The sequence below is a fragment of the Mercenaria mercenaria genome, chromosome 4 (assembly GCF_021730395.1).
Source record: "Mercenaria mercenaria strain notata chromosome 4, MADL_Memer_1, whole genome shotgun sequence".
NCBI lineage: Eukaryota > Metazoa > Mollusca > Bivalvia > Venerida > Veneridae > Mercenaria > Mercenaria mercenaria.
In genome coordinates, this window is record NC_069364.1 from 38,971,861 (window position 1) to 38,985,000 (window position 13,140).

Below are 13,140 nucleotides of genomic sequence, written 5' to 3' on the forward strand. Positions count from 1 at the left end.
GTACCGATTGCGCTGATTTTCATCGGTGCTGACGTAATATTTGCTCAAGGATTATTTTTACAAGTTGTGACACGAATTTGTTTGTGGAGTCAAGAGTGGAAGGATCCTAATCGTAAAGTTGATTGAATACAGAGTGCACAAAGCATTAAGTGCATACTAGCAGTGGCTGTTAGCGATATAGCGCAGGACCCCCACGTTTCACCGCAACAATTAGCCCCGTAACTTGTTTTGGATGAGGTATTAACGCCGTATCCATAGTAAATAGTTATGAAATATTATCTTGATATATCATTGTATCATATAAACTATGACACGATAGCGACAGTTCGCATATCTTAAATGTTTAATTAGCAAAGCCATTGACATACAAAAAATGTTAAAATGTTTCAAATGAACCGAGGTCACCGTAGCTGTAACAGCAGACCGTGATTTCCCTTTTTGGTGTCCGAAGACAATACTAATACGGGTATATTTGACAATGCTATGACCATTGCCTAAGTTCCCGGCGTTTGTTGTTTTTAAAGGTGTCTTTTTTTTTTACTATTTTTTAAAATACTTTTTTTATGTCCTAGGAAATGCCATGGTTATCAAGTATTGCAGTTTTTTGTGCAGGATCAGCTTACAAGGCGGTGTAATTTATAGAAACATGTCAGTAGTCGGGGAAACCAACAAACCTGTCATTTTCCGGGTATTTTATGATGGGATACCAATCGCATATATATTAAAAGTTTCATATGTATGAACAAGGAAGAGATGGACACACACGCTGAATTTAAAGCGCCTGTCTCTGTTGTATTATTTTTTCCAGCCTCGGTATCCAGTTGATCTGCTGTCATCCCCTACTCCTCCATCCAAAAGAACGATTAGTCAAGGTGATATGTATTATAAATAAAGTTCGTCCCAACTGAAAAAGAACACGAGCTAAGCAAAAACAAAGAAAGTAAGTATAATAGTTATTCAGTTATATTAGATGTTGACATGTTGACGTATTGCTGCTACAGGAATTCAGCTAATTAAAACATTTCCTATACATTACATTGATAAAAATAACAACTTTTAAAAATAAACAGGAATATCATCCTTTTTTTATTCTAACATTTTTCAGTCAGTTATATGGACTCCAGTTATTGTCCTTTACATGTAAGTAATCTAATATAGACAGAACTTTCTTTACATCGTTTATAAACACAGTTAATTTAAGAAATATTAACGACATTAACCGGATAGATATGTAGATTGAAACAAAAAAGGCTAACCCTTTGTTTTTTTGTTTTGTTTTTTTGCAAAGAATGTCCGAATGCTGCTAATGTATCAGATCCGGTTTTGTTTATCCTGTCTCAGATCTTATTATGTACAACTTCAGTCACATCCAGCACCGGATCTGTTAGTGTGTTTACAAATTAAGTGTTTTTCCGTGTTTACCCTTTTGTTAAAATGGTTACCATAGAAATCACTTAAAACCACTTCAGTCCTACCTAACATTATGATGCGAGTCAATTCACAAATTACACATCACCTCTTAAACAAAGCGAAATATTTTATTTTTGTGAAGCGGTGACGATTAACGCTTAGCATTACGTTTTGAGAAAAAAAAATCAAACAACACCAAATCATAGAAAGAAATAGTTGTTTCACATGAAAATTGAACAACTTGTAAAACATGTATATTACTCTACGAATCAAGTGTGAGTAGATATAAACATTGAATTCCGGAAGAGGGCTGCCTAAAGGAATCCCACTTCCGGACAGTCAAACGCCTTTAAAAACTGATCATTTTCAAAGAACTGTTACATTATGTTCGTTTCCATGCATCACATAACTAGGTGGAAAGTTTCCAGCCCTTATGTTCAGTGATGTTATGATAAAATTATGAATTTTGAATTCTTTACAAATGGCATTCATTTTCAAAGGGGACAACCTTTTCAGAATGTTTTAAGTATCAGTCGTACGGTACAGTACGGCAGAACATGTAATGGTCAGGTAAAAGATTGGAAAGGATGTTGTTCGTTAATCAAGCATTTCTGTCTATTTTTTGTGTTTTGAATATATACTCCTAAACCTTAAATCGTTTTACTCTCGAAAATGTTGTGCTTGCCCTTTTGTGCGTATGTGCACTGAGAAACATGGTGTCATGAGTCTGAAGCAGCCAACCGCTCGAGCACGAAATGTTGTGGTTTTCCGTAATCATCTTAATGAGAATGCACTTCACAAGTTCAGCAGTAAATGTACTTTTATCCTAGATTGTGTAAAGGTTTTGTTGTGTTTCTCTCTCTCTCTCTCTCTCTCTCTCTCTCTCTCTCTCTCTCTCTCTCTCTTTCGTGAACTCTTACATAATATTGACAAATTCTCTAAACCACTCAAAAGAACAGTGTGTACTATACTAACGCGCTTACTGGGTGAACTTATATAGCACCTCCGGCTTAGTCATACTATAGCACATGATCAGAGTGACCCAGAAATGTAATTTTATCACGTCGTTGTGGGTGATAAAATGCCTTTTTTTGATTATGAGGTTTTTCTTTTGTATATATAGCACACAAAAAAAAAACTTCCGCTTGTAAAAAGTTGCGATTATTAATTTCAAGTTATAATACATGATTACTTGATGTCCAAGTCTCGTACGAGAAAATTTGGGGTGAGGGGGTGAGGGTGGGGGTGGAGCATGGACTCATTTTAACTGTTTTGTCCTATGGTACATCTCTCATGTACAAAAATAAATTTATGGTATTGGAGAAAAACGTAACTGCGCAAAAGGCCAATCTTTTTTGTAAATCTTGATATATTCTGGTAGTCTGGCCACGCGAGTGCTCATTCGATATTGCATCATATCTCGTAATGTAGTATAATGTTAATGCATAACACGCGCATCTGCTTAATTTTCCCGTTCTAATCTTCAACACGATTTAGGGGACAATTAACTGCATTAATCAGAAACCCCGATAAAATCTAATAAATGGGGCCCTGATAAGCCTGTCTACAGGCAAATGAACTCGTGCTATCTGCATGCGCACTTTAATGGAGCTTTATGCCCAATTAGTACAAAATTATTTATTACTTTTTTTTTCTAATGTATGACTCCCTGGATTTATGACCTTCAGTCTGCCATGATGTTATTTTTGCATTTTTTGGGGTCTCATAAATTTGGTAAGCCTTCACAAAAGTGTGCAGTCGCCTACGCCTGGGTCATTCATTGATGGAACGACCCTACTTGGGGCCATTGTTATTTTTTATTTTATCACCGAGTCCATTTAGCGTTATGATTTCAGATAGATTGTGAAAACAAGTTCTACACTTATAATTAATTAATCATCGTCGGCACTTCAAAGGAACAATGGTACTAAATATGTAATCAAGCAGCATTTCCGAGCTGAAAGAAGAAACTCCCCTATTTTTCCCAGCTAAAGTGACATTTTCATGTTTTATGTAAACCAGTTCCTGTTTTTATTTCATTGTGGACCTTATACTTTACATTTTGGTAGCATTTTCAAGGAGATTTTTTGCATTTATAGAAATGTAAACAAATCATATTACTCATGTGTTCATACCTACATTTTTGCTGTCAGTTTGGAAGATATTCCATAGTGTTGACCTGTCAGACAAAAGTATTACATAACCCCTACTTTTCTTGGTGTATTTTTGTGGATTATATGTCATTTAAGAACGTAAGGCTAGTAATTCTTTTTAGAATAGGCCTGGCTATGTGTTACAGCTCTCAGAAGATTGTTAATTTTATATAGAACATATAGCAAAAGTTTATTTAATACTGTTAAAGCCATATCATTTCTAACAGTATCAATCACTGCGAGTGTTAGTTCTGGCTTCTGTAACTTAACTATAGTCTGAAATTTTAGCTATACGAGTGAGGGAAGTTTCCCTAGCTATACTTGAACCATATTCACGTCTTTGGTACGACGCGGTCACGGAGCGAACCCTCGACCTTCCGCGGTTAATCATGTTAATGCTAAAATTTATAATAACAACGGGCTTGATTTATTATCCTGTTACGTATAAATTTGATTCACACCAAATCAACTTTTATTGAAAACACTATGTCTTTCCCGGAAATAGGAGATATATTCGATCCGAACTACGTACTGCCTGAGGCTTGATGTCACACTTTAATCGAACCCTGTGAAATTAACGAAAGCTAAATTTACACCCGTTTGACACATTTATGAAAAAAAAGTATGTCAGGATCCCAATATCAAAAATTATAGCAATAAATATGCATTTTTCTTTCCCTTTCGGTAATGAATCAAGTGCTTTTTGCGGTTTAATCTCTTCGCGCGATCTTGAATGATATAAATAAACATGATCGAATACTATGCAAATTGTAAATTTTTTATTCCTGTTCAAAATGCCCTGGTCTTCGACGCCGGCGGATTCTAAATCTGACAGGGCTTATCACGGAGTAAATAAAACACCCGCATATGTACAGTCCCATTTTGTTACAACCTGACACGGTTTGAGGACAGAATATTGTTGTTGTTTTGAAAAAGCAGTACAACATGACCTTGAAATGTGTTTTTATTTCTAACTGCCTGATAAAGCAATTATTGTAGCGAACAACATAACAACATTTCCGCATCACCAAGGGAGTAGCAAAACACTTTAAAACAAAATTCCAAAAATGTGAAATACTTACTGTTCATGTAAAATTTCTTGGGAATAAAAAAGTTAAATTATTGCGGTCACCGTGACCGGAAACTAACATCATCCGATTATATAGAATCTAGCACCAATGAGGCTCGAGCACAGAACCTGGTCATTAATTTACTAATTTAAATCGCCGATACATATTTGTGTTTTGACCTGTCTATAGTTCAACATTACATTACATTTTGTTGAGCTAAAGTTAAAACTTGAAGAAAACAATATTTACTTAATGTCATGTCATAAAATACTTATTGAGTGGCTTGCCAGTATAACATATATTGTTTGAACTGAATAGCACACAGCTCGACAAGCCTTTGATACTTTCCTAATTTGTAGCCATGGACATGACTTTCTGATTTACAAACATAATTCAAAACTTTCTTTGTTTGTGTAGAAATTCACGATGCGCCTCAGAAACATCGCAACTTTACAGCAACCCTATGTTGTAACGATAGACATGGCGAGACTTAGAATCACAATCGTGCAACCAACTTTCTTTTCTAGTATATGCTAGCCCACTCAGTCAGTTATATACTAGTAGCATAGAATCAATGGCTATAGAAAACAATATTGCATTTTATTAATCTTTTATTCTTTTAGTCAGTAAAAACACTTTTGAGTAAAATTTCTGCGCTCCCTCGAGGAGGAAATAAAAACATCTATCTATCTGTCTAGCTATTATTTTAAATAACTGATCGGGGCGGGCGATTCGGAACCAATACATTTTAGCACAACTTATAGAATGGGAGGAGGAAAACTTACACTCTTCAAGCAATTGAATACTATATCAACAAGATGTTAATTGCTTGGTGTTTATGGTGTCACAAAATCCCATCTCGTATTTTGCCACCCAGATGCACAAGTATATCAGTATCTATAGGAAATTTTTGTCATTAATTATTGGTGTTGGTATGTGTTGACCACGTGGCGTCGCCACCGGAGCGTTTTTATCACCCGAGGAAAGCCAATTTGTTTTCATTGCAGTTTTATACCAGTTTTAGTTCCAAATGAATTCGTCATTATTGTCTATTTTCATTAAATCTGCCCCATATATCTGTGGCAAGGAAAGTTTTACTGCAGTCGTACGACTAAAGTTCGTTTTAATTACTTGTTAAAGGATACTGTATTAACAAGAACTGCAGAAAGTAATGAACTGGACCAGCGGTGCTAAATAATGTCTCCTGCCTACGTGCAAGTTTCATCAAGTAAACTAGTATCTTCGTAAAAACAAACAAAAAGAAAAAAAAACATAAAAAATGTGGCATCACACAGAATAACAAAATACGGTCTGTCTGTTTAAAAAGTAAGTCGTGAAGAAATGAACAGAGAAAGCGTATTAACATTTACCCTGCTAAATTTTCTAAAATGGACTGGTCTGTCATTCAATTCGGGCAGTATCAGTTATTATTTGAAGGGGTTATCACTGAAAATTTACTGACTGAATAGCGAATAGAGAAGACCAGGATCAGAATGCAAGGCCAGGCTGATCTTGTTCTGCACTGGTCGCAAAGGCAGAATCAAATGCCGTCTGCAGGTTAAAGTTTAAGACATCATAACGGTGAGAATGTTCAAATGTTCCCAGTTCACGGCATGAATTTGAAAAAGTTAATTAGTTTCAGTTCTTTATCAAATAAGAAATACAATAAACTTCAAATTTTGTGTTTTCTTTTGTCACGGACTCGTATCCCAAAATTGGGAACACACGGACCTATGTATACATTTAATGATCATATTGTAGAAATTAAATAAATTTAAGAACTACAAATGCCACAAGTTTTGTTAAATTCTTTAATGAAATATTTTTTCCATACGCGATATGTCATCAAAAGTATGGTTTGCTGGAGGTCCATATTGTTTCAATCAATCCAGATTTTTTTTATCAAGTACATGACCCTATCTATTATATTTGGGTATATCCTTATGTCTGGAAAAATCAGGCTTTAAGACAAAGCATACATGGTAGAAAAAGGACTAACTTAATTTAATAGAGTTTCACAGAAATAAAGAAAAGAGCTCTTTATTGAAAAGTATTTTTGCATACATATTTTCTTTGATGGATATACAATTAATTCACGCGTTTATTTTTTTCAGAGCAGTGTGTAAATACACGCATGCACCTGGGATGAAAGCAAAAACAGGCTAGCCAAAAATGTTTCAGTCCAAACGACACAGACGTTTATTTGTAGTTGAACATAAATCAGCAGAGATGATGCTTCAAAGCAAATCTAAGAAAACACGAAACCCCTTTTGATTTGTTTGATTTACGTCTGATAGTAAGATCTTTTATTTTGATAGCAGGGCATCAATCGGAACGGAGTGTCGCACAATAAACAATGTTTTGTTTGTAATTCTCGGATTTTCTCGCGCACTAACGGTATACCTCACCTCAACAACAACAAACAAATTCAGTGGTGTACTTTGAATACTGGCGCTGATTACTTTTTATTTCTTTGAGACAGTCCCTTTTTGGCATATTTTATAATACCATTTTATTCAATTTGGATCAAGTTTGATTTATGTTTACGAACTCAATTAAAACTTTGGGGTTAAGCAGAAAAAATCTTTAAAAAACACCCATGTTGGACTCATTATTAGTATGTGCACGTAAACATCTTGATATTAAAATACACGTTTCCATAGTCCGTGTTTGCGGCGGTCCTTGAGTTTGTATTTGACCAGGACTTTCGTATTTACGTTTTTTATAGTCTGTGATTGTGACAGTCCTTGAGTTTGTATACCGCATTTACGTTTCTTCAGTCTGTGATTGTGGCAGTCCTTGCGTTTGTATTTGATCAAGGGCACCGCATTTACGTTTCTACAGTCTGTGATTGTGGCAGTCCTCGAGTTTGTATTTGATCAAGGGCACCGCATTTACGTTTCTTCAGTCTGTAATTGTAGCAGTCCTTGCGTTTGTATTTGATCAAGGGCACCGCATTTACGTTTCTATATTCTGTGATTGTGGCAGTCCTTGAGTTTGTATTTGACCAATAGTTTCACATTTACGTTTCTATAGACTGTGATTGTGGCAGTCCTTGATTTTGTATTTGACCAAGAGTTTCACATTTACGTTTCCATAGTCCATGTTTGTGACAGTCCTTGAGTTAGTATTTGATCAAGAGAACCGCATTTACGTTTCTCTAGTCTGTGATTGTGACAGCCATTGCGTGAATTTTAGTTTGTATTTGATCAAGAGTTTCACATTTACGTTTCTATAGTGTGTGATTGTGGCAGTCCTTGAGTTTGTATTTGACCAAGCGTTTCACATTTGCGTTTCCATTGTCCGTGTTTGTGGCAGTCCTTGAGTTTGTATTTGATCAAGAGTACTGCCTTTTCTTTTCTTCAGTCTATGATTGTGGCAGTCCTTGAGTTTGTATTTGATCAAGAGAACCGCATTTACGTTTCTCTAGTCTGTGATTGTGACAGCCATTGTGTGAATTTGAGTTTGTATTTGATCAAGAGTTTCACATTTACGTTTCTCTAGTCTGTGATTGTGACAGCCATTGTGTGAATTTTAGTTTGTATTTGATCAAGAGTTTCACATTTACGTTTCTATAGTCTGTGATTGTGGCAGTCCTTGAGTTTGTATTTGACCAAGAGTTTCACATTTGTGTTTCCTTAGTCCGTATTTGTGGCAGTCCTTGAGTTTGTATTTGATCAAGAGTACCGCATTTACGTTTCTTCAGTCTGTGATTGTGGCAGTCCTTGAGTTTGTATTTGATCAAGGGCACCGCAATTACGTTTCTATAGTCTGTGATTATGGCAGTCCTTGAGTTTGTATTTGATCAAGCGTTTCACATTTACGTTTCCATAGTCTGTGATTGTGGCAGTCCTTGAGAAGAGTTTCACATTTACGTTTCTATAGTCTGTGACTGCAGTGGTCCCTGAGTTTTTATTTGACCAGGACTTTCGTATAAACGTTTCTATAGTCTGTGATTGTGGGAGTCCCTGAGTTTGCGTTTGGCCATGATTACCGCATGAACGTTTTAATAGCCTGTTGTTGCGGCGGTCACTGAAGTTGTGTTTGATCAGGACAACCGCATTTAAGTTTCTATAGTCTATGATTGCGGCGGTCCCCGAGTTTGTGATTGCGGCAGTCCCTGAGTTTGTGTTTGACCATAATTACCGCATTTACGTGTCTATAGTCTGTGACTGCGGTCCCTGAGTTTGTTTTCTAAAAAGCTAAATACTTTCTTGTTGATAAAAGTATTGTCGCGATTACCGAACTCAAATATTTTTGATTATAAATAATTGACTCTTTTCAGGGCAAATTCAGCCTAAATACGGATAATGATTAAAATTGTCTGACAGTCATCGCTTCTTTTCGGCGTCGAGCAAAGAAAGTATGGGAGCCATGGTTATAAAATATCTCCAAAGTATTGTGGAATTTCAGTGAATTGTCAATTTCACAATCATATCAAATCCTGGGATCGAGAGAAGACAAAAACATTAGACTTTGTAACAGTTGAAGAAAGAATACAGAAATTATCTTAACCTTAATCATCACACATTTGTATCGAGACATGACAACATAATCAACTATTTTGTTTGCGCATGAACATGATACTCACTTTTCAAAGCCGATTGTAGCAGTTAAGTAAATTATACCTTGTCTGCAGGTAAACTTTATTTAAAAAAAGATAATGATGAAAATATAATTATAGAAACACATACATCACTATCATGCAAGTTACTTTGTAAAAAAAGCGCAGAGTCATGCTTATTTATCATCGTATGACCTAGATTTATACTCAGTAATAACAGTGTTATTTATGAAACTCGGAAAACCTTCAACGCACACAATTCATTACATGCTCGGTTCATTAGACTGTTAGAAGCAACGGAAACTTCTACAACTTCACTGAAAATGAGGTCAGGAACGACCACTCTTTGAAAGATTGACAAGCTACCATTGTTGGGAAAATACAATGAGAAATATTTCAAACATTCTGCTCATCTTAAAACCATTTATTTTCCCTGTAGACAGAATGGTTTTAAGCACTTCAAACGTAACAGAAGTTTAATAAAATGCACGCTATATTGTCTGTTTGCTTAGATCGTCACAGATGTTAATGTACGTGCGACTAAATCAGCATTTTGTTTTCAATTTCAGGAGCTCAAAGCATTAATGATGAATAAAAATCGACCTTTCTGTTGTTTTATTTTTATGTGAAATAAACATTTTTAAAAGTGACTGCAAGCACGCTGAAAGACTGCAGACTTTAATTTGTTGCGTGTATTTGAGTAAAATATGTTAGGAGCAAATAATGCATTGCTGTTCAAATGTCACCTTGTACTTAACATTTAATTAGTCAATTTACAAATTGATCTTTTCTGTAGCTAATCTAGAACGGTATACAAAGACACATCTGTGATTACTTTTGGATGCTTTTGTTGACAACCAATGGCATAGAAAAAAGGTCTACTTGGATGATTATGATTAATGCATTCTTCAAGAAAAGAAAGCTTCATTTTTTTACTGAAAGGTTGCAATTATAAACGCGAGAATAAAGTTACAATGTCAGTTTTGTATATAATTATAACAACGTTGTGTGATGATTTTGTCACCGCTAGCCTTGCGCCATGTCAAAATGAGGAGAATCAATAAGGAGGAAAATTGTTTTTGACAGTAATGGTAATGTTTGTGTCAGAATCGTTTAGTTACCGGTCCTCTGCTTGACTCATAAACATGGGTAATAAAGTCGTATAATTGTATACAATGAAAATTGTACGACTGCAATTTTTCACGCGGGCGAGGTCAAGCGTTGTGATGACACCACGCGCTATTAGACACGAACTCTGACCTGTTGGACAGAGTACGTTTTAGACGCCCTGAGATAAAACAATCCGTGACAAAATTGAAACATTCTGGTGAAACAACAACATCAACAAAAAAAAAAAAAAAAAAAAACCGAGAAAAAAAACCCTTTTTTCTTAATGCGTGTTTCGAATGAAGTAAAGAAGAACTAAAGCCATGAATATGGTATTTAATTCTTAATGCATACAAACGCTGATTCAAGATCCCGCATTTAGTGATGGATTCAAACAGCCACTCTCTTTATTTCAATGAAGCCTAAAATAGGCCGCAGTATATACAATATAATCAATTAACCAGATGAACGCACGTGGAAACAATGCGCATTCTCATGGCACGCGTAATAAGATTGGCGGGTCTGGGACGTGCCAAAGTCGGACAACATAGCAGAAATTTTATCACTGTTTTAGTAAACTTGTCTAAGGTTATAATCAGTGTCAGTCAAACATATTTAATGTGACACAGAACAGCTTTTTCATATCGAAAAAAAAAAAGATTAACGTTAAAACGTACCTCCTTTAGAAATTTTAACGAAAACTTGCTGACAGTTTAAAAGTGCAAAAATCCTGCACGGAAATGAAGTGTGGCATTTTTTAACCATAAATCTGAAGTATTTTAATATAATGTCATTCAAGCACTGTTTCCTGAACCACACACAAATTCAAATTCAAACATTACCGGAATTGTATACTTTTTTTTCTTCCTAAATTAACCACTCAAGAAATCATTAATAATTCTTTTTTGAAAGGGTTTCACAGGCACTTTCATATTTCGCAGAAAGATCAGAAGTTGTTAATTAATTAACGGAAGCAAACCCTTCAGCCCCATCATCCTTAGCAAGTGATCGTCTGCTTTACCTGCAAATGTCATTTCCTCTCTTCAGTTTGTTTCTTTGCTTCTTTGTCTTAAATTTACGTAAAAGTTTATGATTTACATATGGTGCTCTTCATGTTCACGCCGGATATGAGCAGTTGTTGCATTTCGGCTGGACGCTGTAACATCTTGTGTAACAGATGCTTGTCGATCACGTACGTACAAAGGTTTGGATTTGGGGAATGAAAAAAAAAAAAGAACGAAAAAGGATACATGCGGGCGTGTGAAGTCGATTAGTATTGAATTACGCGTTGGTTAGAACAAAGGTTAATTTATGAAATAATACAAGAAAGATAGCTTGCTCCCCCATGTACATCTGCTGTTTGAGTTATTAGTTTTCGACATGGTTTGTAATATCATCTATATATCTAATACACATTAGCAATATGATAAAAATCTTAATACGTGTACATTGTTCCTAAATCAGCGTCATTTGGTCCAAAGCATTATACTTCGTCTGTTGTCGTCTGCTATCGCTGGATCTTTAATTTAGATTGATTTTTCATTGCTATATATTTTATTAACACTGTAATGGGATGCTTGAGGAGTAACGATCAAATCAATCTTGTAGGCAACATTTGTTTCATGGTAACCAAGGTAGGTTAGACAAAAAGATACCACAGAAAAATCTGCCACGAGTGATGCGCTAAACTATACAAATTTCAACACCTTTTAACGTATTTTATCTTCGGAACTAAGATCTTGTGTTTTTAAACTCTAATCAGTTTGGTTGCCATATGTGCATGTTTGTAATTATTTTAGGCACGTGAGGATTCCGGGCGCGTGCGGGAGAAACAGACGATATATCTGGTTCCAGTTAACGGTTCCTGGCTTGTTTATTTTGCAAATGGAACGCGTTAAAGACCCTTTATCTTCTCCTGCTCTGTGCTGTGTGCTTGCATTAGCTAAGAAAACGAGAAACTAATCAAAAATCGGCTTTCTAAATAACTTTACGCGTCCTTCAGAGGAATGTTAATGAATTCCATCTTCCTGAACGTTGTTTACGAGGCATCGTGCAATTCTTTTGAATCCTTTTAAAAGTAGAATGCTACTGTAAGAAGAGCTTTATTATCAGGGAATTCTTTGATGTAATGCATGTTTGCATGCCACCAAAAGAGAAATTCATCAAAGCGATAGGGATGTCATGGATTCTTTTAATTCCATTAATTATCTTTGAAGTCTGTAAAACAGAAGCGAAAATATTATCTTAGTTCGTTGGCCCTCTTGTCACACCAGAGCCGTGTTTATCACTTAGTGTGATACAGGTTTCAAGAATTCAAGTACATCACACAGAAAGAGAGATAATCGGGTATACAATTTCATTCACTCTGTTGAATCGGACAAAACAAAACATGAAGAAGCCTTCCGACGTTGTTAAACTTTGTTTAAACACATACTCCCACGTGTTCAGATGCCGAGTGGTTAATTTCACTGACTTCAAGTCACTTGCCACTCAACGCTTCACAACTTTGCTTTTGGTGTAGAATTCTTATATGTGAGGAAGCCATCCAGAATTTGTTTTAAAATAGAAATCTACTATTGGCTGTAGAATTTATTTTATGCTTTTCCGTGCCACGGTGAAATACTGGAATAATTATATCAGTGAAATCAAATTGATATTTTCACCGTTTCAAACACTGAAAATATCTTTTTTTTTTATTTTTCACTGGTACGGAACTACACTTTAATGCAAAAGACTGTGCGTTCTAAATATAGTCGGAAATTCTTTGCAAAATATACTTCAATAAAGATATAGATGTATATAAATACCTACAAGAACATAAAGATGTAGGCTCCAC

The 13,140-nt window shown here is 35.5% G+C and overlaps 1 long non-coding RNA gene across 1 annotated transcript; it reads left to right on the top strand.

The window, feature by feature from the left end:
* The first annotated feature begins 289 nt into the window (after positions 1-289).
* On the top strand, positions 290-12,751 carry LOC123551495 (uncharacterized). The gene is made up of 3 exons (XR_006686418.2): positions 290-940; positions 6,748-6,929; positions 8,919-12,751. It is a non-coding gene; the product is annotated as an uncharacterized LOC123551495 (long non-coding RNA).
* Positions 12,752-13,140: the final 389 nt, after the last annotated feature.